The sequence below is a fragment of the Canis lupus genome, chromosome 11 (assembly GCF_003254725.2).
Source record: "Canis lupus dingo isolate Sandy chromosome 11, ASM325472v2, whole genome shotgun sequence".
Classification (NCBI taxonomy): Eukaryota; Metazoa; Chordata; class Mammalia; order Carnivora; family Canidae; genus Canis; species Canis lupus.
In genome coordinates, this window is record NC_064253.1 from 8242975 (window position 1) to 8269731 (window position 26757).

Below are 26757 nucleotides of genomic sequence, written 5' to 3' on the forward strand. Positions count from 1 at the left end.
AGATCTATAGAGGAGTACAGAAATTTGATGACTGTTTCTCTTTCAGTCCAAAATGCTAGCCAAGACACCTCTTTAAAATATATAGTGACCCTTTTTATGAAAAACGTATCCAGCCAAAATGTCACCATTTCATTAAATCTTATATTCTGTATTAATATCAGGGTCACTCTCACAAAGCAACAAGTAGGTTAAAAGGCAGAAGAAGAGGTAAAGGTGGAGGAGCCTGGAAGACAATGCACCAACTGTACTTTGCAATTCAGGACAAAAACTTTATTGACTTGGCCCCACACACATTTAGCCTGCATTCTGAGCTTTCAGAGTACTTTCATTCTGGAATCCATTCCCAGAGTTTATGGCCTCCAAAGTTTTACGGTCTTTCCCAAAAGCTTTCTTCACCTATTAATATGCGTTATGATTCCTCTTCCCTGTACGGTGGCTCTTGTGAAAGCCAAGCAATGTTTATGCAATACACATGTAGCTTAAATGGGTACTTTCCAGAAGATTTGGGTAAGACTTTTCTCCTATGCTTTTAGAGTGTGTGTGTGTGTGTGTGTGAGTGTGCCCACATGTGAGAGGGAGGTGAATCATGAGCAGATTCTAACTGTTCCACCTGTCCACTCTACTTAGTCTGAAAAAAAGAAAAGAAAGAAAAAAATACTCAAACTATAATTTTCATTTCAAATTGCACTATTGCTAGCCTTATGATTTCAGAACAGACTAGTGGTCTGAAATTATAGCCCATTAATTTGCCTAAATTTCATCTTACAGTGATACAAAAAAAAATAAAGATTCTCAGACTGTCTATAACTAAAATGGGTAGTCATTTCTTAGAGAAATAGTCAAGTCTATTTCTCCAAGTCACCATCCAACAATTCACCTACCATCAGCACAAAGGAATCTTGACAACCCAAGCAAGCCAAGACTGTCACTCCGATTTGACTCTTCAGAGAACTTTTGTCAATGTGTTACCTCTAGGTCTCAGCTAGGAGGAGTGATCACATTCCACAAATTCTCCTGGTCTTTCCCAAACAGCTTTAGAGTGTATTTTCTAATTGTTTTGCCATTTACATTTGGCTATACCGGGACCCGGTTCATAGGCAAGAGTTACTACCATATTCCAGAATCTACCTATTTCCAAAGACACATCCCTGCCTTTATATGGTCAGATGGCCACTTTATAGATGAGCTAACCCTAAATAGTAACACCTCTTTGGGAAGGCAGGTGGGTCTTGAGGTAAGCACAGATGCCTTATCAACCAAGAATTATTTTCACTGCTTGGCTGTTTTCTGAGTCATCTTAGCAAGGTTCTCAAAATTGCATGCCTCCCAAGGACCACTGGGTGCCATAACATACATACATATACACATATGTAGACATATATATAAAGTAAGAATAACATTTCCTTCCTGCCTTTTCTATATAAAGGGATTTACAATATGTATTTTCTATGGAATTACTTTTTTTTTTTTTTAACAATAATAGGAGGGAGGCAGTACTAATTATGGCAAATATTCCTCAAGTTCACATACTGGACCAGGCACTGTACTAACCATTTTTCCATATGTGCAATCTCATTTAACCTTTAACACACCTTCAAGGAGGCGGAGGAGCAGGGGCCTCACTCACCCGCCCCACCAGCTGCCCTAGATAACTTGCCAACCATCCTGAACACCTGAATTCGACCTGACGCTACAGAGAGAAGGGTTTTCACTTCTAGCAAGGTAGGAAGGCGGAAAAAAATTAAAAAATAAGAATGAAGTGCGGGAGGGGCGCCGCGAGGAGCCGGGAAGCCCTGCCCGAGAAGCGGGACCTCGGACCCAGCGTGGAGCTCCCGGGCGGACAAGTGCGGGGCGGGGAGGCCGGGCGGGGCCGCAGGAGGGCGGGGAAGCCTCCAGGCTCCCGGGGTCCCCAGGAGGGGAGGGGCGCCCGGGGAGAGCTCCCCGCACCCGCGGGCCGACCTCGGGGAGGGGCTGGAGCGCCGCAGCCCCGGGAGCACCTCGGCCAGGGTGGGAGCCTGCGGTGCTGCCCGCGGAGCTGACTCCAGGGCCGGAGAGCCGGCCGCCGCCCTCCTGCTGCTTCCTCCTCGTTCCCCTGAGCCCGGGAGGGGGGCCCGGGGGACAGAGGCCTCGCTGGGGAGCAGCGCAGGCGGAGCCCGGCACCTGGCGGGGGGCGGGGCGTCTCCCGCAGGTGCACGCACCTGAGAGTCAGCGCGGCAGGCCCCACCCCTGGAACCAGCTGGAAGGACAGGGAGGAGCAAGTTCTGGACCACGCGGCGCTGGGAAGCTCCAGGGGAAGTCAGAGGGATTTATAGTATAAAGAATCAGAGGGTACCCCACCCTTTTTTTTTCCCCCAGTACAACAGGTTTTTATATCAGACTATAAATTTGCAATTTTTTTCTCTGTTCCCACCTTAACTTCAGTATTTTACCACCTCTTCATTTTAAGTTTCTTACTTTTTGACATATTTCTACGATTACAGGTCTTAGATATATTTTCTACTTCTAGATTCCCTTCACCCTACTCAACCTAATTTGGGGAGATATACAAGATATGTTTTTTTGTTTATTTGTTTTGGTTTTTTTTTGTTTGTTTGTTTGTTTGTTTGTTTTTACTCTGCCTCATTTTGTTCTACAATGGCAGAAGTTAATACCTTCTAAAACATGACCAGCCTACAACCAGAACCATATGGTACATACTCTGTGCTGGTTCATTCTGTGAGATTATATACTCTCTCCATTTCCATTCTGCCCCCCTCTTTTACCTCATTTATGTTATGGTGGTCAATGTTGGGGCTTTCTACAAGTACTGCTGGTTTATATAAATTTGGTACTGAGCATCTTCTAATATACAGAACTTAATATACTGAGAACCAAGAGGATCACCCTCGGCCCCTCGGGTAGACTAAATTCTCCCTCCACTACAACTTTGTCACCACCAACATCTCCCAGTACCCCCCTTTCTTCTTCTTTTTTTTCCTTTTTTTCCTTTTTTGCTTTTTTTTTTTTTCTCTTTTAATTTTTTTCCTTCTTGTTTGGGATTCTTGGCCTTTTAGTTTTTACTACTTTGTTTTAAAATTTGCTTTTCACTTTACTGGTGAAGTAAAGTTATTTTATTTATTTATTTTATTTTATTTCATTTCATTCTGATCTTTGTTTTCAATTTCTGGTCTCTGACCTTGTGAGAATCATCTAGGGTAAAATCTACTTAGGTTGTGGTTGATATTCTTGACTCAGCCCGCTCATACAGCCACTCTGCACTGAGCAAAATGACTAGAAGGAAGAACTCACCACAAAAGAAAGAATCAGAAACAGTATTCTGCCACAGAGGTACAGAATTTGGATTACTATTCGATGTCAGAAAACCAATTCAGAAGCACAATTATAGGGCAGCCCGGATGGCTCAGCGGTTTAGTGCAGGCTTCAGCCCTGGGCCTGATCCTGGAGACCCAGGATCAAGTCCCACATCAGGCTCCCTGCATGGAGCCTGCTTCTTCCTCTGCCTGTATCTCTGCCTCTCTCTCTCTCTCTCTCTCTCTGTCTCTCATAAATAAATATATAAAACCTTTTTTAAAAAAAGCACAATTATAAAGCTACTAGTGGCTCTGGAAAAAAGCATAAAGGATCCAAGACTTCATGACAGCAGAATTTAGATCTAATCAGGCTGAAATTACAAATAAATTAATGAGATGCAATCCAAACTGAAGGTCCTAAAGACAAGGGTTAATGAGGTAGAAGAAAGAGTAGAGCTACATAGAAGACAGGTTGATGGCAAGGAAGAATGTGAGGAAAAAAGAAAAAAACAAAAGACCATGAGGAAAGGTTAAGGGAAATAAATGATAGCCTCAGAAGGAAAAGTCTATGTATAATTGGGGTTCCACAGAGCGCCAAGAGGGACAGAGGGCCAGAAAGCATATTTGAACAAATCATAGCTGAGTACTTCCCTAATTTGGGGAGAGGAAACAGGCATTCAGATCCAGGAGATAGGTTCCCCCCAAAAAATATCAGTAAAAACCATTCAACACCTCGACATTTAATAGTGAAACTTGCAAATTCAAAGGATAAAGAGAAAATCCTTAAAGCAGCGAGAGACAAGACATTTCTAACTTATATGAGGAGAAATATTAGATTAACAGCAGCCCTATCCATAGAGACCTGGAAAGCCAGAAAGGGCTGGCAGGATATATTCAGGGACTAAATGAGAAGAACATGCAGCCAGAATACTATATCCAGTAAGGCTGTCATTCAGAATAGAAGGAGAGATAAAAAGCTTCCAATATAAGCAGAAACTGAAAGAATAAACAAAAAAAAGAAAGAAAGAAACTGAAAGAATATGTGACCACCAAACTGGCTCTGCAAGAAATATGAGGGGGGGACCCTGTAAAAGAAAGAGGAAGCTCAAAGAAATAATCCACAAAAACAGGAACTGAAAAAGTATTACAATGATACTAAATTCATATCTTTCAATAGTTACTCTGAATGTGAATGGGCTAAATGATCCCATCAAAAGACACAGGGTTTTGGACTGGATAAAAAAGCAAGACCCATCTATTTGCTGTCTACAAGAGATTCATTTTAGACCAAAGGACACCTCCAGCCTAAAAATGAAAGGGTAGAGAACGATTTACCATTCAATTGGTCCTCAAAAGAAAACTAGGGTAGCAGTCCTCATATCACATAAATTAAAGTTTAACCCAAAGACTGCAGTAAGAGATGAAGAGGGACACTATATCATTCTTAAAGGGTCTATCCAACAAGAAGACCTAACAATCATGAATATTTATGCCCCTAATGTGGGAGCTGAAAAGTATATCAATCAATTAATAACCAAAGTAAAGACATGCTTAGATAATAATACACTAATAGTAGGAGACTTCAACATGGCACTTTCTTAAAATGACAGATCTCCTAAACACATCACCAAAGAAACAAGAGCTTTAAATGATACACTGGGCCCGATGGATTTCACAGATATATACAGAACTTTGCATCCAAATGCAACTGAATACACGTTCTCAAATGCACATGGAACTTTCTCCAGAATAGACCACCCACAAGTATGTGGGTCACAAATCAGGTCTCAACCAATCCCAAAAGACTGGGATTATCCCCTGCATATTTTTGGACCACAATGTTTTGAAACTAGAACTCAATCACAAGAAGAAATTTGGAAGAAACTAAAACACGTGGAGGTTAAAGAGCATCCTGCTAAAAGATGAATGGGTCAACCAGAAAATTAGAGAAGAATTAAAAAGATTCATGGAAACTAATGAAAGTGAAGATACAACCATTCAAAATCTTTGGGATACAGGAAAAGTGGTCCTAAGAGGGAAATACATCGCAATACAAGCCTCCCTCAAAAAAATTGGAAAAACCTCAAATACACAAGTGAGCCTCACACCTGAAGGAACTGGAGAAAGAACAGCAAATAAAACCTGCACCAAGCAGAAGAGAGTTAATAAAGATTTGAGCAGAACTCAATGAAATTGAGACAAGAAGAACTGTAGAACAGATCAACAAAACCAGGAGTTAGTTCTTTGAAAGAATAAACAAGATAGATAAACCATTAGCCAGCCTTATTAAAAAGAGTAAAGACTCAAATTAATAAAACCATGAATGAAAAAGGAGAGATCACATCCAATACCAAGGAAATACAAACGATTTTAAAAACATATTATGAGCAGCTATACGCCAATAGATTAGGCAACTAGAAGAAATGGATGTCTTTCTGGAAAACCACAAATTACCAAAACTGTAACAGGAAGAAATAGAAAACTTGAACAGGCCAATAACCAGGGAGGAAATTGAAGAAGTCATCAAAAACCTCCCAAGACACAAAAGTCCAGGGCCAGGTGGCTTCCCAGGGGAATTCTATCAAATGTTTAAAGAAGAAACAATACCTATTCTACTAAAGCTGTTCCAAAAGATAGAAAGGGATGGAATACTTCCAAACTCGTTCTATGAGGTCAGCATCACCTTAATTCCAAAACCAGACAAAGACCCCACCAAAAAGGAGAATTATAGACCAATATCCCTGATGAACACAGATGCTAAAATTCTCAACAAGGTACTGGCCAATATGATCCAGCAGTACATTAAGATTATTCACCATGACCAAGTGGGAATTATCCCCAGAATGCAAGGTTGGTTCAACACCCATAAAACAGCATGATAGATTATATCAACAAGAGAAAAAACAAGAACCATATGATCCTCTCAATAGATGCAGAGAAAGCATTTGACAAAATACAGCATCCATTCCTGATCAAAACTCTTCAGCCTGTAGGGATAGAGGGAATACTCCTCAGTATCTTAAAAGCCATCTACGAAATTCCCACAGCAAATATCATTCTCAATGGGGAAACACTGAGAGCCTTTCTCCTAAGATCAAAAACATGACAGGGATGTCCACTCTCACCACTGCTATTCAACATAGTACTAGAAGTCCTAGCCTCAGCCATCAGACAACAAAAAGAAATAAAAGGCATTCAAATTGGCAGAGAAGCCAAACTCTCCCTCTTCACAGATGATATGATACTGAACATAGAAAACCCAAAAGACTCCACCCCAAGATTTCTAGAACTTACAGCAATTAAGCAATGTGGCAGGATACAAAATCAATGCCCAGAAGTCAGTGGCATTTCTATACACTGAGAGTGAAGAAAGAGAAATTAAGGAATCAATCCCATTTACAATTGTACCCAAAAGCATAAGATACCTAGGAATAAACCTAACCAAAGAGGTAAAGGATCTATGCCCTAAAAACTACAGAACACATCTGAAAGAAATTGAGAAAGACACAAAGAGATGGAAAAACATTCCATGCTCATGGATTAGAAGAATTAATATTGTGAAAATGTCTATGCTACCCAGGGCAATTTACACATTCAATGCAATCCCTATCAAAATACCATGGACTTTCTTCACAGATTTGGAACAAATCATCTTAAAATTTGTATGGAATCAGAAGAAAACCCAAAAAGCCAGGGGAATATTGAAAAAGAAAACCAATGCTGGAGACATCACAATGCTGGATTTCAAGCTGTATTACAAAGCTGTGATCATTAAGACAGTGTGGTACTGTCACAAAACCAGACATGGAGATCAATGGAACAGAACAGAGATCCCAGAAATGGGCCCCCAACTCTATGGTCACCTAATGTTTGACAAAGCAGGAAAGACTATCCACTGGAAAAAGGACAGTCTCTTCAATAAATGGTGCTGGGAAAATTGAATAGCCATGTGCAGAAGAATGAAACTAGACCATTCTCTTACACCAGACACAAAGATATACTAAAAATGGTTGAAAGATCTAAATGTGAGACAAGAATCCATCAGAACCCTAGAGGAGAACACAGGCAATACCCTTTTTGAACTTGGCCACAGCAACTTCTTGCAAGATATATCTATGAAGGCAAGGGAAACAAAAGCAAAAATGAACTATTGGGACTTAAGATAAAAAGCTTCTGCACAGCAAAAGAAACAATCAAAAAACTAAAAGACAACCTACCCAATGGGAGAAGATATTTGCAAATGACATATCAAATAAAGGGCTAGTATCCAAGATCTATAAAGAATTTATTAAACTCAACAGTAAAGAAACAATCCAGTCATGGATTGGGTAGAATACATGAACAGAAATTTCACCAAAGAAGACATAGACATGGCCAACAAGCACATGAGAAAATGCTCTGCATCACTTGGCATCAGGGAAATGCAAATCAAAACCACAATGAGATACCACCTCATGCCAGTGAGAATGGGGAAAATTAACAAGACAGGAAACAACAAATGTTGGAGAGGATGTGGAGAAAGGGGAACCCTCTTGCACCGTTGATGGGAATGTGAACTGGTACAGCCACTCTAGAAAACTGTGTGGAGATTCCTCAAAGAGTTAAACATAGAGGCTACCCTACAACATAGGGATTTACCCCAAAGATACAGATGCAGTCAAATGCCAGGACACCTACACCCCGATGTTTATAGCAGCAATGTCCAGAATAGCCAAACTGTGGAAGGAGCCTCAGTGTCCACTGAAAGATGAATGGATAAAGATGTGGTCCATGTATACAATGGCATATTACTCGGCCATTAGAAAGGACAAATACCCACCATTTGCTTCAAGGTAGCTAGAACTGGAGGGTATTATGCTGAGTGAAATAAGTCAATCAGAGAAGGACAAACATTATATGGTCTCATTCATTTGGGGGATATAAAAAAATAGTGAAAGGGATTAAAGGGGAAAGGAGAGAAAACGAGTAGGAAATATCACAGAGGGTGAGAGAACATGAGAGACTCCTAACTCTGGGAAACGAACAAAGGGTAGTAGAAAGGGAGGTAGGCAGGGGTTTGGGGTGACTGGGTGATGGGCACTGAGTTGGGCACTTGACAGGATGAGCACTGGGTGTTATACTGCATGTTGGCAAATTGAACTCCAATAAAAATTTTTTTTTAAATAAAAAAACCCACCTTCAAATAGTACCTCCATACAGTACATACTATTATTTTTACCACCATGTCACAGAAGAGTAAATGGAGCCTATGCCTATGGCATAGAGGTAGTCAGAGATTCAAATTCATATTCTTCTGCCTCCAGTATTCAGACTCTAAGCTGCTCTGGGCAAGGCAGAGAAGTAGATCTCCTGGCCTTAGTTTCAACAGAAAAGAAAACAATGCATAACAAATATGCATATAAAAAGTATGTATATACATACCATAATTACCATACATGCCATATGCATGATATGTATTCAGACTGTATAAATATTTTTAACTCCAAAAGTTTTTCCACTTCTCTAGAATAACAGACACATAATTTGTGAATTAAAACTTAATTGAACACAGTGTCATTGGCAAATCAGGAAATACTCAAAACTTACATCAATTCAGCCTTCCTTCTATTATCAAGACAGAAGCTGTTTATGCATTCTGATTCTAGTAATTAAAGACAAGTGTGTTTTCTAAAGTGAAGGTTATTTTGACTTTGATAAGTATATTGCTCACTGTCTGACCATAAAGGGCCAGAACTGGAGATGAATAACAGAATACTTTGTCCTTCACTTCAAGGCATGATGGCTGGACCTCCCTGGCTGTAAATTTCCCAATATTTGATGGCCCTGGTGTCAGCAGCAAAATGATGCATAATAAACACACCAATACATTATGTGCCACTTCTTGATTTGGTGCCGAGTCAGGGAAGGAAACAGTGTACTTTTCAATGGGTTTTCTGAAATAATACACAGACAGTGTGTGTTGGAGAGATCTGAAGAGGGAAATTGCAGCTTGTTTTTCATCCCCCTGTCTCTGAACTATCCTTTGAAATTGACAATCTGGAATGACGTGAACCCTGAACCCTGAATCCACCATAGTTGGGTTGACATGAGGAAGAGTAGGGTATACAGGCTTTCATCTGGCCAGGAAAAAGGAAACAGAGCTTATTTTGAACAGGAGGGAAAAAAGATACTTGATGAAAGCCAGAGAAATAAGCTGCCTAAATCCTGTGACAAAAAAGAGACAAAAGGAGTAAGTTTGTGAAATAACTCACAGAGCTAAAAATAATGTTTCCATGAAGTTTTTAATTGTTTCATTCTATACAGAATATTTCTTGCAGAGTCTAAAATGTTGCTTTTGAGCTAGAAGAGAAAATACTATTTGAAGGTCTACCTCTATGAAATGGTATTACTGAGCCACCAAGGAACATGTAAACTATAGAAAGGGAACGATGTGGGGGATGCACGTCTAGCTTCTGGGATGGCTGTCTCGCTGCCTGTATCCAGAGGACAGGCTTCTAGGGCTAGCAGGGACCTCAGAAGTTGTAGAGTTCAACTCTGACATTTTATAGATGACAGGCTTAAAATTGTTAAGTGACTTGCCCAAGGTCCTGCTTGGAGTTGTATCTTTTTTTATTGTCTGAATAACAAATGGCAAACGGGCAGGAACAAATGAGATCATGTTGTAATTTATTTACCCAAAGACTTCCTGTAAAGAAAATTATTGCTTCTAAATTCATTTACACACCAAAGAATATTATTAAAAATCTAAGAAAAATACACACACAACATCTCCTAAAGCAAGATTAAAAAAAAAAAAAAAAAAAAACACTCAGACATCCTGCCAGATATTGTTGCTTCACTCAGTGTCAGATCTGGGTTGCCCACTCAGTTTGTTCTTTCCAGACAGGACAGTGAAAAAAGTCCAGGAATTTTTTTTCTCAGGGAGGAAAAACAAAGCCAAATATTGGGCCACCTCTTTCATTTTGATCTCATGTCAATCCTACAAGTGCAGAAGCATTTACATGTCAGTCAACTATATTCTTAATGGCAAAACCCAAAGAATAGAGCTTGCAGCAGAGAAATTTGCATATTTTCAGCTTCTTAATGTTCTATCATACCATACCAGGAACTCAAAATGACCATACACTTTTCTGGAAAAATCAGAAATTAAAATACCTGGGTTGTCTGTCTTTTCCCCATTTCATTATCCCAGAACCTGGAACAGTTCCAGATGCTATCCACCCAGCCTGTTTGAGTTCACAAGATGGTCTACCCAAGGCCATCTGGAAGGTCCCTTGGACAATGGGATAGGCTCCAAACATGACAGTGGCTACACATGTTCCCTTCAGTATTAGACTCCCACCCAGAAAAACCAGAAGGTGGGCATGCCAAATGGTAAAACGTCTCCTTCTCACACCCAAGCTTCCCCGAAGCCCCACTTCCATGATCACAACTTGTCTGTGAAACAATGAGAGTGAAAGAGAATAATATTTCTCCCCAAGGCCAAGCTTGCTCTGACTGGGATCCAGGACAAGTTGACAATTATTGATTATTGTAGGCTGATCCTAACCACTATCTTTACCAGTGTTATATTCATTCACACTTTCCAAAACTGAAGCCTGGAGTTACCAGCCAAGATTCAAGCTTCTCTCCAACCTGCTTCCCTTCTTAGCTCCTATAGAATCCAACTGCACTAAAGACTCACTTAGGAGTCTGTTTCCTAAGACAAATCAAAATCTTTTTCTTCTCCCCCATACTTCTTAATCTTCATTGAATGTGAATAACAGGGTATGGAAAGAACATCAAAAAACAGTGATACTCATGAAAAGCAATCCCGGGTGTGTGTATGGACACAGAGGAGTCATCTCTCCTGATTTTTCTTCATAGGTGGGTGTGTGCAATGTCTCATGTGTGTGTAAGGAGCAGTCTTGGATCTTTGTTAGCTCCAGCAGCTGGAGCATATCTCTCTCCAAAGAGCAGGCTCCAGAAATTTCTCAGCATCAATAACAGGAATATCCTCAAAGGAGTGGGCCAAAGCCTGCCCGATTCTTGCATGTGTGAGTGATTAAAAAAAAAAAAAAAAAGGAAAATGCTGTTTTTCTGCTAACATAGCTTGAGTCATTCATCATATGTAGGGGCCCAATTAGGTGTTCAGCACTGGTCAGACCCTATGGACACCTAAGAATGAATGAGGCCCAGCTCTACCCTCACAGATCTTATAATACAAAAAGTAGGATTTAGACAAATGCACATGACTAATACAAATTCATAAACATCCAAATTTGTAAACAAATGGCAATGAAATGACTTTTCTTTTTCTTTTTAGATAAATATCCCAAAAGAATATTATCTCTTTCAAAACACTCTGTAGCGGGGGGCAACATGTTCCAATTACATTTCTGTGGCTCACAAGTTTTGAAGTTTCTTTGTAATTGCTTTTGAGCAGGTGCTTAACAAAAAGAGAAAGTGGGAGCACAAAAGAGAGGAGTACTTGTCCCTAACATTGTTTAAAATTGCACATTTTCAGTGACAGTAAAAAACACACTCTTAGTTCTTTTATTTTTACATTTTCTATAATCAAACCCCTTCTCACTGCCTGCACCATGGGTGAACTGCCTCCATAAGGTGCACTCTCATCCCAGTCTTTGTTCACCACTGCTTCTGAAGGCTCATTCATTCCACTCACTCGGTGGTGTCCAATATCTCCTTGGCAGCAGCTACCATCAGTCAACTCTAATGAATAAAGTGGAGGATGAAGCCGGGTGATACGACCATGGGCAGAGAGCAAATATGGTTTTACATAGAGACTGGCGTTGTCATATACTGTCCCTGAAAGCAGTTCCACCAGAGGAAGCACTGAAATGTTTGGAGCAAATGCAGCATTACCAGAATCTGTGTGCAACTTCCTTAGTCTAAGCAGCCTATGAACAAAGAAGCCCAACATCCCAGGGGTGCAAGGCAACAAAAGTTAGCTTCTTACTCATGTTCTATTTTTAACATGAATTATCAGAGAGATCCTGCTCACTGTAGTATCTCATGAACCTAGACTGACAAAAGCCCCAACTAATGGTGGCAGTAAGAATGGAATCTTCTAAAGCTTTCTCCTGGAAGTGACACTGGTCACTTCTACTCACATGTCACTGTCCACAGCAAACCACCTGGAATACCTAATTTCCAAGAGGAAAGAGGTGTATAATGCTGCCATATTCCTGGAGAGAGAAATATCAGGATATTAGTGGAAGGATGTATGTCTACCACACCTCCCCTGTGTGACCATTATTTGATGAGGACAAGACTCACTTGGCCTTATAAACCTTGGAAAGTTGGTGTTCAGAAAACCATCCTCACTATTATCTGCTTACCCTGCCCTGTGTTGGACTTCTTTATTTTCCAGAGCTATGACACAGTTGAAAACGTCATCATAATGCAAGTAAATCACTTGTGGAGTTTAGGGCAGATTTGTGATGGGCATCAATTTGACTGCCAGGGGATGAGCATGGCATGAAATCAGAGGGAAGAAAGTTGACATTCCAAGTGAACTCATCTGTGCCAGGCACTGCACTAGACACTAGACACTGTATTTCTGGTATCTCATTTACTCATCCCAAAAACCCTGCAAGGTAGATATCATTATCTCATTTAACAAGGGAGAAAAAATGGACACTTATCTTAAGGTATACTGTCCAACCAATGTCACAGGGAATAGGTAGTAGAGTCCTTGTTCAAACAGGTCTGCCTATTTCAGAACCCTCAGCGTGAGCCACAGGAATTTCAACCCATATAAATTTCCTTATTACTTTTTCTGTATCCATTTTATAGTCTTTCCAATTAGGCAATTAGTTTTTTAAATAAGAATGCCCTAAGCTACTTAAAAACAGGAATTCAAAAAAATTTTTTAATTAAAAAAAAACATGAATTCAGCTTCATTCATCTTTTTACAATCTGCAATGACTAGCGTATACACTTCTGCACATGGTAGGTGCTCAAGAAAATACTGGTTGTTAAATGCCTTTTGAAAGTCAAGGTTATTCTCCAAAGCAATATCCCCTTTTCTTTCTCCTGCCCAGTCTACGAAAGGAGACTGACAAGAAGAAATGTTTCCTTAGTGATTCTCAAAAAAGGCTAAGTTGTCAACATTTTCTCTTATCAGGAATGTTCTCTAAGTGAAAAAATAGAGAGCTGCTTCCACAATGCAGACCTGAATGCGAAGATAATGGTCAGCAGGGCTCCGGGAGCTACCAGTGTTCCCACTCTGAACAAGCTCTTAACAAGAACACGCCTGCCAGGGAAACAGAGAGAAACTCATTTTGCAAGGAGACAACACACAGCTGTACAGTTCCACATTCCACTTAATCCCAGAGATAAATTCGCAAGTTGTCCTAAACATATCACTCTACTGGGGATTTTTTTTCCCTACTTCTAGCCAGTGTCAGTTGTTTGATATATCACGAATAATTCACATCTCTCCCCTTACCCCCCGTCTCTCTCTCTCTCTCTCTCTCTCTCTCTCTCTCACACACACACACACACACACACAAATACACACACAATCTTCCATCTTTAAAAGGTTACACTTATTCCGAGTCTCCTTTAAAATCTCTACACAAGACACTGCAGGTCACAACACAGACTGTTTCTTCACAATGGTGCTATAATTTTCTTCAGTGATGAAGGATGGCTCCTGTCACAGATATTTCCCAGAATCCTCCCTAAGCCTTTTTTTAAAGCACATACGCTCTGCTTTTAATTGGGCATTTCATTAGAGAAGAATGAGGCATAAAGGAAAACAAAATGGTCTATAGTCATTTGTTTTGAGGAGATCATTCTAGTCATCAACATCTGAACTCTGCTGAACTACAGTTTCAATTTCCCTTCTCAACCATGGATAAAGCAATGTTGACAACACATATTTCTCTCTGTCAAAACATTTCACTTACTCGGCAATCTGTAGACAGTTTGAGAGTCATATCACCAAGCAAGTGGTGCCATAGCGTTCTTCCCATTATTTTAAAATCGTAATGGCACGTGCTTCATGAGAGGGGCACAATGCAGGCCAGGATCCAAATTGAAAAGAAAAATGCTAACAGAGCCAGTGAGCAGAGAGGACACTGTAAATAATGAGCCTTGTTACTGAGCCACAGAGAAAGATGGGGCTATCCACATCGCATTTCCTCTGCAGGGCTTGGCCCCATTGCCCTTGGAGTGGAGTCTTCCTGGGGGGTGGGATCACTAGGGCGATTCTGCAAGCTCTGTGCTCAGGTGAAGAAGTGGGCTCATGCTCATAACTGAGAAATGGATTTCATGCCAGCAGACCTAATTAAATTGTTATTTTTGGGTGAGGATGGGGAGAGGAAAAGTCAAGTGATCACAAATTAAAGAACTATTCAAAACCAGTGAAAGACTGGCCCAGTGTGTGTTCTTGACATGTAAAGGCAAGCAGCAAGGACTAAACCAGACTCTACTGACAAAATTGCTAGAAAGATTTTTTTAACTATGGCGTAATATCCTCAAAAAGGTTCATTTTGGTGAAAAGTAGTTAAGAGATAATGTTCAAGGAAATGGAAGCGTACTGCTCAGATGCTGCCTTGGGTGGCAAGACAGATACCTCAGGGCATCATGAGGGCCATGGCATTGGCAGAAAACAAACACCTAAGCAAAGTTGAACGCTTATTGCCAAGGCCAAAGAACATTTCTCAGTCATGAAGTTTGGGTTCTAGGCATTATCATTAAAGCCCACAGGAGAAATACACTTCCAAAAAAAAGGCAAATGCAAGTAATAAAGGGCCCTCCAAGGAATGTGCAAGCTTACCTACCAATGGCTGGCCACATTCGTCCCTGGTTTCTCAAGTGAGAAGGCCGTTTTTAATTATTGCCAATTGGCTGGTTCAGTAAAATTTCTCAGAATTCCCACCATTCACCTCCAGCCTACTTTTCAATATATTTTGCTGGTTTTTGATAAACTTATTTTCATCCATTTATAAAAGGTCAATGAGACTGTGTGTTGACTTGACAGCAGCAAGTGCTTCTGCTATAATTCCTGATATTATTAGTCTGGCTGAATTTCGCAAGAAGTGTGCAGTTTGTCTTTCTTATAAAATCCCTTGATTTGTCAAGTTGGTACCAGCTGTTATCACTTTAATAGAGATCACTGTATAATTTCAAAATATCTTACTCCCTCTAAAATTCTCCTGATGCTCTGGAGCTCTGAAATGTGCTTCTTGCTTCTGCCTCTTAGCTGGGTAGGTTAATTAACTTCACTCATCATGCTGTTAAGCTGTGTTACATGCCAGGCATCCAGCTTTACCACAGCACTTGCCTTCTACCATGCTCCAAAGCAGTTAAGCTGTGTTACATGCCAGGCATCCAGCTTTACCACAGCACTTACCTTCTACCATGCTCCAAAGCAGGTATGGCCAGGGGGATAACGGTGTGGTGTCTAGTTTTTTTGTTGTTGTTGTTGTTTTTATTCCCTCATGAACAGGAGCAATTGGGTGGTAATGAACTGGTGTAGTAGAAAGTGATAGCTACTCAAAGTTTACTCATGTGTTTGAGATAGCTCAGGCCATTTGATGGCAAAGGTAAGATCATTTGCAGGGAGAACATTAAAAAGAAAATGATAACAGTTATATACTAAAAATATTTTATAGAAGCCTGCATGGCTCAGTTGGTTAAGCATCTGATTCTTGATTTCATGTCAGGTCATGATCTCAGGGTTGTGAGATCAAGCCCCACATCAGACTCTGCACTAAGTGTGAAGCCTGCTAAGATTCTCTCTCTCTCTTTTTCCCTCTGCCCCTCCCTGCTTGTGTTCTCTCGCTCTCAAGAAAAAAAATTCATAAGGAATGTATAAAGAACCTCTTCCCTCACTCTTCCCAAAATGTACATATCTGCCTCTGCTACAACCCTAAGAAGCATTTTAATCCTCAATTGCTAATATGCAAGTAATCCTGGTGGGTATCCACCTTTATTACTATCCAAGTTATCTAGTCACAGCTACTTGGTCCTGAGATAGTACCAAGGTCACAGTATTTATGGCCACCACTTTTACCTCCTATGTTTCTCAGAGCAGGAGATTCAAGTTCTAGGTAGACAAGGTCAACGTGGCATTAAAAAGAGCTAAATTCTCCAGAGGGAATCCCATCTACACCAGTAGAGTTCCCTGGATGTTCCAGAAAGGCAGATGTGACTATCACAGAGAAATAAATAATGAGGGATTTTTACCTGTGCACAGTCATTGGGTGCATCTCTAAAGGGCTGAGATCACTCTTATTTCTGTGTGTCCTTGACCCTTGTCTGGAACAATGCAAACTGTTTCTAGATGAGTGATCTATTACCCTCTGGTTTATTTTGACTCTATATAAAATGGTTAAATAAGATAGTGAGAGAAAAGGTACAAGTAACAATGACAACAGATGGAGGAAGAGATGGGTCCAGAAGACAGTAAATAGGTCTGGAGTTTGAGAGAACAGATGGTTTATTTTAAGGGTTCAAATTTCTTGATCTCAAGTGAGGACCTCTGCAAATTCCAATGAACTTACTAAAAATCAAATTTTTGTTACAGAGACATAAAATTTCAGATACATAAATAGGCTTGGGTTATGCTATACTGGGCCCCCAGTTGAAGGATCACAGGTTGGCCATTACTGAGTATTTCAAACTTATCTCAGCATGACTCATTCTCCTTTCAACTTATCTGAAATGTCTGGTAACATCCGTGTTTGTTTTCCTCTTGGAATATTTCAGTCTGCTCCCAGTGATTAATCCGTAGCTAGCATTTCTCCACCATATAGATTCACCAAGTTGATATCCACTGGCTATTGAGTTCAATAATGGGGAGGACACCAATAGTTTGAGCACTGTCCCTATGTCTGGACATCCATATACCAGTGAATATTAAGGACCAATAGATCAACAGATGACTAAGAACAAACATTTTCTGAATGGGGCTAACAGGTCACTGATCAGGCCTGCTTTTTCTACCTGCTCAACAGGGATGACTGTCCCAGTAACTGGGAGGGACCTAGGTCAAGCACTCTGTGTATCAAAGGTATACTTCACTGGGTAGTGACTGACAGATCCAATAAGATCCTCCTTCCTAGAATGTCTGAATGTGAGACACCAAGAAGGAGGGATATAAGAGACCCATGGATAAGAAGCCAAAGCAATGAGACAATGGAAGCCATCAGTAAAGAGAGGCCATGGAGGCAGGAAATATTAGGAGACAAAGATGGCAGTCAATAGCTTCAGCAGGAGAGTGTCACAGTGAACACAAGAGAGAGGCAGAGATACACTTGTGCAAAGAGAGTGGACTCATGTTTCTGCTGTACCCAAACACTGTTTTGTTTCTCTTTGAGGCCTTCTTGGAGGACTACTGGGGGGGAGGGGGGGGCGGGGCTTTTCCTCTCCATATTCCTCAGATCCTAACAGACTCAGGGACATACCCTCTTCGGTGTAGTAACAATGTGACCATTGCTCACAGAATTTGAAAACTTTTTGGGGATAACTTCAAAATCTGAACAAGATTCTCCTGAATGTTCATAAAGTGATGTGAAATCGTTTACCTCTGAGAAAAAGTCTTTTGAAGATTGGGAAAAAGTGAAAGTATAATTCAGAGTCAGATCTTTGAAACAAGGTAGAGGATCTAATTGATGAATCTTTAAAAAAATTAGATATTATCCTAAAAATATGATACTGCAAAAGACCACAGAGCAAATATTTTAGGCTTTGAGGGTCATATGGTCTCTGTCAAAACTACTCACCTCTGCCATTATAGCATAAAAGCAGCCATAGTATACAAATGAATGAACATTGCTGTGTTCCAACACAACATTATTTATGAACAGCAGAATGTGAATTTCGTGTAATTTTTATGTGTCCTGATATATTATTTTTCTTTTGATTTTTTTGTCAACCATTTAAAAATGTAAAAACCATTCTTAGCTCTGGAGCCCTACCAAACAAGTTAAGTAGTAGGCTGGATTTGATGCAGGCCATATTTTTTGAACCTTATTCTAAAGAAAAGAGATTGTCATTGTGTGTACCCGAGTGTGTGTGCATGTTTGCGCGTACATGCATGTGCCTGCACATGTGCAAATGTATTAAATCAACTCTGAAGATAATTCCAAAAGAGTTGCTAGACATTTAGCAGGAGTGATCTCATTGAAAAAAGTGATACTTTCCCAAGGTGATTATATTTAAGTACAAAATTATCACAATACATAAGCTCCTTGGGGGCAGAAACTATACCTTATGCATTTTAGTTTCCTTCACTTGCCTTACAAATAGTCCACATTCAATTTATTTTTTGTCAATTGAATGCATTTTAATGAGTTTGTTAAAAGCCATCTCATTACATGATAGCCATCCCTTGAATACTAACTAACGATTCAAAGATTCTTGAACAATTTAGATCAATATACCTGTAACAGAGTATTAAAATATTATCCATCATTAACATTTGGTTTATTCGTTAGCAATTCCAATCTGGAAAACTGTAACCTGTCTTTAAAAATGTCTTCTAGAGATAACTGAAAAACTAAAGCCACTTTATTTCTGTAACTTACCATGTTATCAAAATCCTATGTGACAATAAAAATAGACTATTCAAACTTCAAGCCTCCAATCACATGAAGATAGCCCAAGACTTATGCTGGAGTCAAAAGTTAAGTTGGTTTTTGACTCAACAACACTCTTTCTATAGATTCTTAATGTGACTCTCACTTAAAATCAGAACTATAAATAGCAACACAAACTACCTATAGCAGCTCAGTGTTTCAGACTGTAAGTCCAACATCTATAACACAAAAGGAAAGGAAAGTTTTACACGCGTGTTGTCCTTTTAAATTTCACAAATTTTTACCATTATCCTCAGTTTGGGTAGGGCACACCTTAGAACATTTTCCGCAACAGTTTTGAAAGGTAAGTTGAACTCATCACACCATTGTCAAAACCTCACACTTTCTCTCTTCTTCCTCTATTCTTTTTTTTTTTAATTTTTATTTATTATTCCTCTATTCCTCCTACTCCCTCTCCCCTCCCTGCTCCCTATAAACACACAGATGTGCAAATGCACATAATATAAATTTTCTGCCCAGGATGGCCAACCTATTATGATGTTTTATCCAAAAAATTGCTTTCAGATACCATTTTCCTTCACTGAAGTCCAATTTAGAGAGACTAAACTCCAGGAATATCCAGGATTATCATGATGCCATGAAGAGATACAAGAGCAAAGACCCCAGCAAACAGTCCCTACTGGAGGAGAGGACTCCTCCCAGGTGAGCCCCTCCTCCATGACACTCTCCTGAGCATTACCGTAGAACCCTCCTCACTAAATAACATACAGCACATGGGCAGTTTGACATGAGGGAGAACCACCTTGAGCTAGTCAACCAAATGTCCAGTTTCAGACCAAACTGCAAACTAGAAATAGTGCATGGTCAGTCTTCCAAAAAGCTGTGCAACTACCGTCCCACCTCCCTCATATCACTTCACACAGCGCCTCCCAGCATGTACCATTATGGGTGGACCTGAACTGATCAACCAGCTTTGTCACATCAGGGAGGGTCAGGAGTCATTTACAGTAACTGAATCCTTCTGTGTACAAGGTGGGGTGTCAGCCATGGGCCACAGCGTGGGTACCTGAACAGGGCATCCCACCTTCAGTTCTGCTCTTACAGTCTAGTCTCCATACAGCAGCTGCAGTCAAGTTTTCAAAACAGACACCAGACCATGTCACTCCCCTTGTCAATATCCCGCAGTGGCTTTCATTTATGCATGGAAAATCTGAATCTGTCAGCAGGTGAACTGGACTCTTGTCTATACCATGGGGGGCTCATTCTTTGGCTACCTCATTGGGCTCCCCTCCTTCCTGCTTCTGGTTGGCTTTGGCCAGGAGGAGGCATCCATGGGAGCTCTGGGACATGAAGGAAAACGAAGTGGTGGTTGACTTCCTCCCTGCCAGTTCACGGTCAGGAGCTGCTGCCTCCCCTTGCTCTGCTCCTTTCACCAGCCCCGGGGTACTATACTAACCTTTGTTGCTTTTCCTAAATCCTGCACACATCAAAACCCTCTCCAAATAACCTAGTTGGTTTCCTGCTACATTTGGCCTATAATGCCCTAAGTGATCTGGCCTCTGTCTCCTACTCTAATTTCATATTATTGAACTCACTCTCACTCACTTCCTCCCAAGCCCCTTGGGCTTTCTCTCCAGTTCTTAAATATTCCAAGCCTGTCCCTATATCTCTGGACCTTTGCCTATGCCTAAAATGTCCCCTCCACTCTATCCCACTCCTCAGCCATTTACATGGCTGGCTCTTCCCCATCTTTCAGGGGTCAAACATTCCTTTCCTCAGGACTTCCCACACCACCCAATCTCTAGAACATCATGCTGCCATTTTTTAAGCACACAGAACTATTTAAAATGTCCCAAAATAAATAAATAAAATGTCTTTGTTTATCTCTTTGCTTAATTCGTTTCTGTCTCCTCTTGCTCTCTAGGGCAGCAAGGATCTTCCTGTCTCTTCTTCACCCCTTTAAACTCAGAACCCAGAACCACTCCTGATACACAGAAATGAAGATGTACAATCATTTTCTGCTGAATTAACAAATAGCACCAAATATATTCAATCTATGATGGGAGAAGGGGAAGATAACTACAGAGGGGCCAAGTTGAAGAAAATCATTAAAACTCTCCTGGAAACTTTCAGGTCATCTTTCAAGAACTGCAGATTATTAAATTATCATTGATTTTTTTCAATCAATAAGTACTTCAATCAATAAATGCCAGTTGTTGGGAAAACAATAGTAAGCAAGATAGATATGACCCTTCATGGGGCTTACAGAAATTTGGTAAGACAGATAACTGGACAAGGAATCAGGGATATAACAACTCCCTTCACGACATATAGGGTAATTTGGGACACACAGAGAAGGTCATGGAGACTCAAAATGCAGAGATTCCTAGACTGAACTGACCCAGAAGACCAGATACTGTCAATGGGTAGGGTGACAGAGGAAACCTAGGTTTTGCAAACAAATCCATTTACCATATATAGTGAGACAGTTTATCAATAACATCTCTACCTGCTCATGTACCAACCAGCCCTCACCTGGGTGCTCCACACCTTGGAGCATCATATTTATGGGTGAGGAGCCTCCACTCTACATCATCAAACTCTGGTTCATATGTGTGATTTCCAACTCTCTTGTCCAAGTTTTAGAATGGAAGTCGTGTATTATCTCTCTCGTGGCACATGTGATAATCCCTAGCAGAAGGAGGCAAAGCCATCTCCCTTATCCACCCACACCCAAAATAATGTTTAAGAACAACCAAAGGTCCATTAAACAGAGCCAATAATACACAAAGCCTTGGTATTTTAATCTAGGAATAATGAGTTGAGTCTGATTATATGATTCTTTTAAAGAATTAATAGAAATATGACAATACTATATTGCAATATTCCGTACTTAAAAATAAGAAATCCAGAATCTTTTTGTTTGGTTGTTTGTTTGTTTTAGAACCTATTTTTTTTTTGCAGTATTTTATTTTTAAGTAATCTCTACACCCAATGTGGGGCTCAAACTCACAAACCTAAGATCAAGAGTTTCATGCTCCACCAAATGAGCCAGCCAAGCACCTCTCCAGGATCTACTTTTTAACTCCAAAAGAAAATATTCTTAGCTCTATTTCTTTGAATGAGGAATCTGCATGCAGTTCCAGTCAGGGCAATGAAAAGCAGGATGACCAAGGTGGTAAAAGCTTGGTGGGTCTTCAAACACCAAGACAAGAACCCACCGGTCACCAAAGCTTATTTGTGACATCACAAGGCCATAGTTAAGGTGAAAACTACCCAGGTATACACACCAACTGTCCAGCAACAGAAAAGAAATTAGAATTGTTGCTCAAATGGCCTAAAGCTTTAGTGAGCCTTCTGCCATTTATATGTGAAGCCAACAAAGACTTGTCAGGTTAAATGACTTGCCAAGGTCACACAGCGTGTGAGGGGCAGCAAGGGAAATAAAGACACCAAGTTAACCCCATGACTCTTTTGAAAGAATAGTTCGGTTATTTGGTTCTCGGAAAGCTCTATGGAGCTGGGGAAACAACTTCTCCTCACTCACAACTTTTCCTCTAAACTACAACCACACGCCCAAAGTAAATTGGCTTAACAGAGCTTCTTCAGGCATGGTTGTCACCTTGTCTGAATGGCATGAGGTGATTCTCACAAAAGGAAAACAAATGAGTAGTTTCTGGCTCAGTGCTGAGGAAAGTTGAAACCCATTCAACCCTCAGCTTTTCAGCATTGCTAGTGTATCCTTTTAACGGTGATGGCTTCAACAAGCATTGTTGAACTGCATTAAGTTGAGATCAATCTATCACAGAGCTCAGAGCCTACGAATGCATGTTTCAGTGCATTTCAGAAATGACTCACTAAATCAATCTTTTTTTCCTCTAAAAATCACAGAAGAGTCAGTCTTTTCCTGAGATGCATCCACATCACTCCTTGTACACAGACCACCCTCTCAATTTCACACCATATCGTCCCTTTATTTCAGCAAAAAGCCCCCATAACAGCAGTGGAAACAGAACCTCATCTGCCACCCAGGCTGTGGCTTTGGCTAGGACCCCCACCCACTGCCAACCCTCACCTCAATCCTTGCTGTTGTATCCGAAGGACACTCAAGGCAATGACTAGAGGAAGGTGGGGTTAAGGCCTACTGCAGAACAGAAGTAATAGTTAGGGAGCAAAGCCTTGAACAAATTAATGGGATCAGAGGCAGAGCGCTCCAGGCCTTGAGCCTGTGTTCCAGCAAAGAAGGAAGAACTAAGCCAGCTGTAGGGGAAGGGGTGGGGGCGGAGCCTTTCTGAATGGCCCCTGTTATGGAGTTACCTAAAGTAGCTGAGGCTAAAGCATTGCCCCTAACGTGCATGAAGGTTTCACCTTTACTCACACTGGCCAAGTACATTTTAAAAGATAATCCAGAACTCGATCTAAAGCAACCCAGTGACTCTGTGTTGATATACCAGGAATCAGACAGCAAGAGCCATCTGCCCCAAGGGACAAGCAGAAAACAACTAATTCACTTGAATGCTACCCATTCAAACCTCATCTTCACACTCATTCTTACCTATCTCTTGGAGGAAATCTCTGGAAGATCCCTCAATTTTTTTCAGTTTGATTGAGGCAGAATGGTTTCAGTTGGGAAATAAATGCCTACTCAAACATGAAAAACAACACTCCAAACTCTTAACCTAATTTAGAGTCCCTTTCCATCTCCACTGTGTTACTGCTTTAGGCCTAGAAATAAATGTCAGGTCGGGGAAGCCTGCTGGACCAGCTCTCAAGTTCCCAGCTTTACATTTCCAGAGTCCAGCAGTGGGCCCAAGGGGAAAAGCACTAGAGGAAGGACACAGTCTAAGCATGGCCTGTTCCTCTGTGATCCAACATTTGGCAACATCAACCCAGCTCTTTGTCTCTTGAGGTCGTTGGAGGGTAACACGGAAACCCCCTTCTGGTGATCTCTAACCAAGGCCCCCAGATGTGGGTGATACTACTTTCCAGTGGCAGGCCCATCCTGCCTCTCTCAGCCCCTGGGCCCCCAGCAGACCCCCCAGCAGACTCTCCTGTGTCATCAGAGCACATGGGTTCCCTGCCCACATTGTGGTCAGCTCCCATTCACCACCACAAATACAGACTGACATGCACCACAGGAAAACTCATGCCTTCTGTCCTGCCACTGGAGGGGGGTGAAATGGCTCCTGGCATAGCCTTCTGTGTGTGTTTTGCTGCCAGGCACACAGCCTGAGCCACCTCCTCAGAAATGGTCAGCCCCTTGGGAGCCCCTACAAACTCCCAAGGAGAGTTGGAAATCTGCAAGCAGATTTCTCGAAGCCCCTCTCGGGCTGAGATGAGGGCAGCAAAGAAGGGAGAGAATACTGCTCTCCCACAGTCTTTTTCCTAAAGCCTGTCTCCTAGGTGCCCTCCAGGTAAGGTTATAAAATTGGCTTTCAGCTACTTCCTCTGCCAGTCCTGCATGGGAGACTGTGGGATGCAGTTTGAAATGTGGGGTTCCTATTGCTTTCTTCTCAGCCCTTAGGACCTCAGCAAAAACCAGGGAAAAGAATTCCATTTTGACAACTGCCTACATAATGACAGTACTGCCCTGATGTCAAATGGACCCCTTACCCGAGTCCAGGTGGAAGTGAGAAATAGAAATCTGACTTATATAACCAATCCCTTCTGCTTACACAAGAAAGTTCTTGCCTTTTAAAAAGTTCCAGGCCCTATTATTTCAGACCTCACCATTACAGATGTAGTATCAAGTGCCTAATGGAATCTAATGGGAACCCCTCCCCCCACCCCATTTTCTCAGCTCTAATTACTAAGGACCATAGCCATGAACAAAGGCATTAAGCCACCATGTCACGGGGCAGAGAACTTCCATCAGTTGTGGTAAGTTCTGTCACCCTGCCTTGCCTTCTACTATTTCTCTATCTATCTGTCTCTCTCACACACGCACACATGCACACAGGCTACTATAGCAAATTATCACAAACGTGGTAGCTTCAAACAACACACATTTATTATTTGGAGGTCAGAATCTCAATATCAATTCCACTGGGTCAAAAATCAGAGTGTCAGCAAGGCCACATTCCTCTCAGCCTCCTGCCCTACCCAACCCCAAGAAGAATCTGCTTCTGGCCTCTTCTAGCTACTAGAGCTGCATTTTTTGGTGTATGACCCCTTCTTCTGACTTCAAAACCAGGAGCAAATTGTTTTGCTTTAGTCATCACATTACCTCTGCCTTTCCAGTCAAATCTTCCTCTGCTGTACCTCAGGTGAACGCCTGTGATTCCACTGAGGTCCCACATGGATAATCCAGGCAATCTCCCCATCTCAGGATCCTTAACTTAATAACATCTTCACAGTCCCCTTTGCCATATAAGGGCTACAAAGATTCAAGGACAGATTGAGGAGATTAGGGCCTGGATGTGTATGGGGGACATAATTCAGCCTTCTACAGGGAATAGTAGTGTTCAGGGAGAGAGAGTGTCCTTTCCCTGGCACTCATCTCAAAGCAAGTCAGGGAGGCCTCTATAGAATCAGTCACATCGAAGATGCTACCAATCGTGTCACTGCCCAACCAAGCCCAAACCATGCCCTTTCACTTGTTCAACTACAAATCCTGAAAAGCTGCACACTCCCTCTTGCAGCTTCCTCTATAGCTGGAGATGTCATGGGGTAGAGCTCTAGACGATGAGATCCAACTGGAAATCTCAAAAATCCCAGCCTCCTTCATCCTTCTCCCCTTGAAAATAGAAAGGAAAAGCAGAAACTATAGCAGCCACCTCCAAGGGAAAGCTCGGGAGCCTGGTAGAGATGTTGGCCCTGACACATTAAGCTACTAAACTAGTTCCATCCACCAGTGACACCAGCGGGTGAGATCACTGGCTGCGGGGTCAGGCTGACAGGGATAGATCCCAGCCCCCACTTCTTGATGGCTGAGTGACATGGGGAAAATCACTCCCTGCACCTCATCTTTCTCTCCTGTCATCACAAAGAGGAAAGGAGATAATGCCTGTTCAGCAAAAGCCCTCAACATGTATTAGCTATGGTATTCTCTCTAATCCAACTCTATTAAAAGTTTGTGTCAATTCCTTATTAAGAAGGGAATTCATGATAAATATAATCAATAAAGTTAATTCCACCAAAACACACAGTGCAGAAACTTCAAGTCCTACAGCCTATCCACAAAGAAGAGGAACCAGACAGCAAATGGAATCACTGAGGTCCTGCCACCAGCTGCTGAACTGGAAGGAGATTGAGTATTTCTACCTGCAGCACAGCAACCATGCTATCCTGCTGCCCACCCACTGGTGTATACTCAGTGCAGCCCCCCCACCTCCAGGGGGCCATTCAGACTGCAGTCAGGGTCCCTGAAAACCCTCTCTTATTTTGCCACAACCACAAGAATAGGATGAGAGAGTTCCCAGGAAGCAAGACCAGAGTTTAACTTTCTTTAAAAACACAGGCAAGGCGACAATTTTTTTTAAATACAGGCAAGATGACTGCCCTAGGTATGAAGGGTCATAAGAAGGAATGGGTGGTTCCAATGCTCCTTCTGTCTGTTGGTTGCTGAAATGGGGCCACAAGGGTTCATGTCCCCACAAGGGACATGATTTTCAAGACAGAATGGACCTCATAGGTGGATAAGTGAACAATCTAATTTTGGCCATTATTGTGACATCTCATTATTATCCCCTTTAGGTAAGATTCACCTGTGGCTCTTGAAGAGTGTCTTCTCTCCCAGACACCCTGAACTGAGTCACACTGGGAAAGGAGTGAGCATGACAGAGACTTAGTGGGTTGGAGAGAAAACACCAGCCCTGGGCACTCACTGCAGTGGGTGAAGGGCCACCCACTGAGATTTGGACAGCTGTGGGGATAAGTGGGGCAGAAAGGGAGGTGTAACCAGGGGCTAGTAT

General features: G+C 41.5%; 1 long non-coding RNA gene across 1 annotated transcript in view; it reads right to left on the reverse strand.

Moving 5' to 3' along the window:
- Nucleotides 1-26757, reverse strand: part of LOC112659639 (uncharacterized) — a 146673-nt gene that overhangs the window by 37888 nt on the left and 82028 nt on the right. Inside the window, exons 3-4 of the long non-coding RNA XR_004803834.2 lie at nt 13468-13548; nt 12404-12478 (exon numbers count right to left, since the gene is read on the reverse strand). This is a non-coding gene — a long non-coding RNA (uncharacterized LOC112659639). The remainder of the gene's footprint in view (nt 1-12403; nt 12479-13467; nt 13549-26757) is intronic.